Here is a 6,019-nt window from a genome sequence, read left to right as displayed (position 1 = left end):
TGAATGAGACTTGCTCCTCTGCTGGGTCTGGATGCTAAACTTTCTCAGCATCCGCTAGCCAAATGGTACTCCTCACTCTGTTGGGTTGGAGACTGACAAACCCTTTCCCTAATAAAAGCCTGTCACGCGCACACACACTTTCCAGAACATTCAGCAAAGGAAGCCTATGGGAGGAGCTAACTGTAGTACCTTGACTCACCTTCCCCTTATTTGTAAGCAGGATAGAGCAATCGGTTTCCTGTGTCAACTCCCAGGAAGAGCTAAGGATTTTAAGGTGAAACGGAGGAAACAAAACTTTTCTTTTAGGGTTCCTCTGCCCACCTCCTTAATGGGACTAATGAACATTCTTTGATATCTATCTTTGCCTTGGCTTTAAAAGCCTTCAGTGTATTTCTCTTCCTTTGATTCTCCCATAGATCTGTGATCTCATCCATGTGTGTTCCACTACACCCCATCCCATGTTTTCCTCAGTATACAAAGAATCATATATCACAGGCTCCTAATAAGAGGACAAACCCAGCCAACAACCCCCTCTGTTTACGTAGCTGTCTTTATGTAGTTATTTGAGGGAGCTGACCATTCCATCTAAGGGGATTCTAAGGTTGGCAACCTTTATTACAGAAAGGTGGAGACGATCTTTCTTGCCATCTGTCCATGTTTTAGGGTAAGAGAAGATTTTTTCAGTAGGCGCAGCTCTTCCCACATGTGTTTGTGAGGAGAGGGGCTCCGAACACCTGGGTTCAGTTCCTGGCATGTTGACTACTTCCTGAGAGTCCTTTTGTCTCCAAATTCTCCCACCATGCCTCAAGTTGCTACTCTTTTCACTTCCTTCTAAGGCAGTCACTGCAAATGATTAACATTTCTTAGCAGCTGGGTCATCCCCTAAGAAGGGAGTGAGTGATGGATATTGTCAGCTCAGACCCAGAGTGGACGAGTCTTGTCTGTGTTGGAATTAGCAGAGGCAGGATCAGTCTCTTCCCCTACAGATCATTCCTTGAATGGTTGGAGAGTGGTTTATTAAGGTTGGGATTTGATTGATAAGAGGAACTCCTAGATGAGGAAACCTGCTATGCCAAGGTTAATCAATGAGTACATTTAAGTCTTCCTTAGGTGAAAGAATAAATAAAATGTGTATGTATGTGTATATTATATAATATAATATTTTTAAATGTAACTTTAAAAATGTAAATAATATATACACTGTATATATACATATGTATATATATATATATATATTCATCCATTTATCTGATTATTAGGATAGTCCCCATTAATGGTGGCTTACATTTTCCATCCTCCAGGTGGAAGAAATTCCATGGAGCCAGTAGGTCAACTTTCCATGATTATGCTTTAATCATTTCTGGGAAATACTCCTCCCACCCTCTTTTAAAGCCTATCAGGAGCCTAGATTTCTCTCTCACCCTGCCCCATTTCCCAAGGAAACTAAATCAGAACTTGGACTTTCAAGAAATTGGAAAATAATGACAGCTGCCTAAAATATACCATTACGGAGGCATCTTTTACTCCCTTACAAACATCTGCTCAGTCCTGTCTAACCCCTCACCGGGTGGGAGGTATCTAGGAGGTAGGGCAGAGGAGGGGGGATGCAGAGAGTAGAAAACTTTGAGTTTATTAGTGCTATGAAGAGGCTTTGGGTTTCCCAGAATAAGGAATCAAATATTTTGATCTAGAAGAGGTTTTTATAAGTGATCTAGTCTAACCCCATCATTTGGCAGAGGGAAGGAACCCAAAGAATTTAAGTGAGTTGCCCAAGTCACTCCTTCAGTAAGTGGTGATGCTGAGATTTTGGACCCATTTTCTCTGATTCTACAGCCAAGATACCCCCCCCCCCCACACACACACACACAAACACTAGGGAGGGCAATGAGCTGATTTTAAAATAAAGGAGAAAGTAAGTTTGGGAATTCTTAGGACACCAAACCGCGGGAGACACTTCTTTAAATGGGGCCATGTGGGTCCCACAAAATAAGTCAAACAAGTACCCCTTTATCCTCTAGAGGTAACTGAAATTTCCTTGGTTTCAGATTCTTGCCAGCAGTGGGAGCTTTCATCTGGTCAGGGACCCCCACTCCTAAGCACTGCCTCCTCCAATCCCACCCCCACTCTCAGCCCTCCTGTTGTGACTTTAAATTAGTAAACTTTTCAAAGTACATTCATGACTAATCGAATTAGCACAAGTAGACAACTCTTGTGCTGGAGGTGTGTGCCAGATGAAAGCTGGGGAGGACATTTTTAAGAGCCTAAAGTTTATTCATCCAAACTTTAATAAAACAATATGTCCATTGCCTGGGGCAGGTGTAATTTTCATAATTTATGGGTCTCTGAGACAGGAAGAGAGCTCGGGGTTTTATTGTGTTTTGCACGATAAATGGCATTCCAATTGTCTACATGTTGTTCTTTGAGGGCTCTTGTCTGGCAAGAACACAAGTCCTGCTGGAGCCCACCTGGGCCTCTTGCCCTGAGGCAGGGGATAATTATGAATACATCTGTATCTGTTAAGCAGGAGATGATTGAAAAACTCCCCTCATTTCCTTATGTCATTAGAAGACACTTCCTATGCCGACACCTATATTAACACTTAAGTGTTGCAAGGCTTGGAAACCTTTCTTCCCATTCTCTCTCTCCCTCTCCCCCTCTCCCTCTTTCTCCCTCTTCCTCTTCTCTTCTCTTCTCTTCTCTTCTCTTCTCTTCTCTTCTCTTCTCTTCTCTTCTCTTCTCTTCTCTTCTCTTCTCTTCTCTTCTCTTCTCTTCTCTTCCTTTCTTTCTCTCCCCCCTCCCCTCTCTCTCCTTCCCTCCCTTCCTCCTTCCTCTCCTCTCCAGCCTATTAATTTTTTTCCAGAGTATGACAGCAGACAGGTAGAGCTGCTGGTCTTCTCTAAACGGTCTCCTCTCCCTTTCAGAATGGTTATGTTGGAAGCAGCAAGGTCCCAGGAAAGACTATGATACCCTGAAGGACAAGCCATTTAGGGAAAAAAGTTAAGTTCTAGGTCAAGTTATGACTATAAACATGAAAAATAATAATCTTAAGGGGAAGGTGGGTAGCACAATGGATAGAGTACTGGCCTGGAGACAAGAGGACTTAAGTTCAAATTTGACTTCAGACACTTCCTAACTGTGTGACCCCGGGCAAGTCACTTAACCCCACTGGCCTACACTTATTGCTCTTCTTCCTTAGAACAAATACTTAGTTCTAATTCTAAGACAGAAGGTAAGGGTTTAAAAAAGAAGAGTAATAATCACATTTGTATAATAATTTAAAGTTGGCAAAATAAGTACCTCATTTGAGGCCCCCAATGACCTTGCAGGGATTTGCTAGTGTCCACATTTCCCTGATGAAGAGACTGAAACAGATTAAGTGATTCACCCTGTCCACTCAGTGCCAAAGGCACATTTTGAACTCGGGGCTTCCCGAGTCCAAATGCACCCCAGAATCCACTACTCCTGGCTGCTTCCAGCACACATTTCACACATATCAGCACCCACAGCAGCAAACAGATGTTGTGCCAACCTTAGAAGTTCTGACATCATCCTAATGGAGAGTTGGCTTGTTGCCAGTTGGAAAGGTGGGTCTTTTGAGGTTTCACAAAATCTTAGGGTAGAGAAGGGAAGAGATGGGAGAGTTTAGAGGACCTTCTGAAAGGAAAGGCACTCTAGAGAAATGAAGACTATGGGGAGGACATAATTGCATGGAGGTGGGGGGGCAATGGTGGCAGCAAGGCTTCATTCAGTTAATCCAGGCAGCTCTGAAAGGCTCTGAGTTTTGGGGTGCAGGGATAATTTGACATTAAATTTTCAACATGTAGGAATGAGGAGGCTAAATTATCAGACCTTAACCTAAATAAGAATCTCTTCTGGATCCTTCAGTGAAGATTCTTTTCTTTTTTTTAATCACTACCTTCCTTCTTACTTAGTGAGTATTGATTCTAAGGCAGAAGAGCAATGAGGGCTAGGCAATTGTGGTTAAATGGCTTGCCCAGGGTCCCACAGCCAGGAAATGTCTAAGGTTACACTGGAACCCAGGTTCTCCCAATTCCAGGACTGGTGCTTTATCCATTGTATTACCTAGCTGGCCCTTTCATAAGGATTCATAATGTGGGGTTCAGGGACCTCTGCACCAAGAAGACTGAACTTGAATGGGAACATTTAGCATTTTCACTAAGCTCTAACTGAAATTTAGCATTCCCTTCCATTCAGAAGTATGCTGGTAGATGTTTAACAACCAGCTCCAGGGAGAGAGGTGAGGAATGAACTGCTTTTAATTTTAATCTGCATTATCTTATAACCATTATCTTCATCACTTTTGTAAGGCTACACAACTGACAAAACAATAAATCAAGCCCTAATTTCTAGTCTTTGCTTATTTCTGATGTGTAAATGCTCAAGCTGAACAATCTGGTAAAATATTCCCCTGCTTTAATAATAATAAAACACAACAATAATAACTAGCATTCATTATATGTTGCTTTATAGCTTCACAAATATTGTCCTATTAATCCCCACAACAATCCTGTAAGGCAGGTGCTTTTTACCCCCCATTTTGCAGATGAAGAGATTAAGGCTGAGAGATTGATTAATTTAGGGCCCTTGGCAAATCTATGGCATGCATGCTGGAGGGGGATGTTCCCCTCCCCCTCTCTGCTGCACCTGAGGACATTTCTCTCATCACCTGCCCCTCTGCCCAGCAGCCCAATGGGAGTGCTTCCTCCCTTCTCTGTCTGAGGTAAGGGGGGGTACACAGTGCTCTCACATGCAACCTGAGGTTGCAGTTGGGCACTCAGTCTCTAAAAGGCTCACCAAACTAGTAACTATCTGAGGTAGGATTTAAACTAGGGTCTTTCTGATTATTTGAAAATATTATTTTGAGAAGTAATCCCCATAGGCTTGCTAAGGATGCTAAGGCATCCATGATACAAAATAGATTAAGGATCTTCTCCCAAATATTTATCCAGCCTCTATTCAAAGACCTCTAATGAAGGGAACTTGTTACCTCATCAAGCAACTACTAGCTCCACCTAGAACAGCTCCATTTGTTAGAAAGTCCTTTGGGAAATTCAGTGGAACTACTCAGTTGCTTCTTCCCCATTCTCCTAGTTGGCTCTCTGGGACCAATCAAAATAAAATGAACCTCTGTAGCACATGACAAGCCATCAAATGCCCAGAGACATTTCTCATGAGCCCTTTTGTCCTCCAGGTTAACCTTCAAAAGATTGATTCCTTCCTTCCTTCCTTCCTTCCTTCCTTCCTTCCTTCCTTCCTTCCTTCCTTCATTCCTTTATTTCTTTCCTTCTTTCCCTTACCTTCTGTAGTAGTATCAGTTCTACAAAAGAATGACAAAGGCTAGGGAATAAGGATTAAATGACTTGGCCAGGGTCATACAACTAGCAAGTATTTCAGGTCAGATTTAAACCCAGGACCTGACTCTCTATCTATTGAACCAGTGAGCTGCCCCCACCTCCTTTCTCCAGTTCTTACAAGGCAAGGTTTCTAGTTCTAGGCACTAGCTAGTTTGTCAGTGTCCTTCCTAAATAGGATGCCCAGAATTAAACGCAATATTTCAGGTATGGTCTGACCAGGGCAGAATATGATGAGACTGAACCTCCAATCTTGTGGGTCCTGCTATGCCTCAATGTGCAGTCCCACATTCCATCTTCTTTTTTGGCTTCCATATCACTGCTGAGGGGTGGGTGTGGGTGGTGGGTTCTAGCTGTGCCGGGAAAAGATAAAAGAACCATTTGCTGGGTACCATAGTTGGGGAGCTGCTCCATTCAGACATCTCTTATGGCTCCAACCCAGAGACTACTTGCTCCCCATAGTAAGGCCACCTGCCTTCTTGTGCCAAATTCTGCGGGCACTGCAGGCAGGGACCCAGTTCATCCCAGACCTGTGCCAGATTTCAAAAAGAGTCTAGAAAAGGAGGAAAGGATCTTGGACAATAGCCCTTGTGCCAAATGTCTGGGCTCCTCATACTACCCTCTGTGTTGCAGTCAGACTCTCCCCC

Source organism: Monodelphis domestica, chromosome 1, assembly GCF_027887165.1.
Source record: "Monodelphis domestica isolate mMonDom1 chromosome 1, mMonDom1.pri, whole genome shotgun sequence".
NCBI classification, from domain to species: Eukaryota; Metazoa; Chordata; class Mammalia; order Didelphimorphia; family Didelphidae; genus Monodelphis; species Monodelphis domestica.
Note: the sequence above shows the minus strand (reverse complement) of the source record.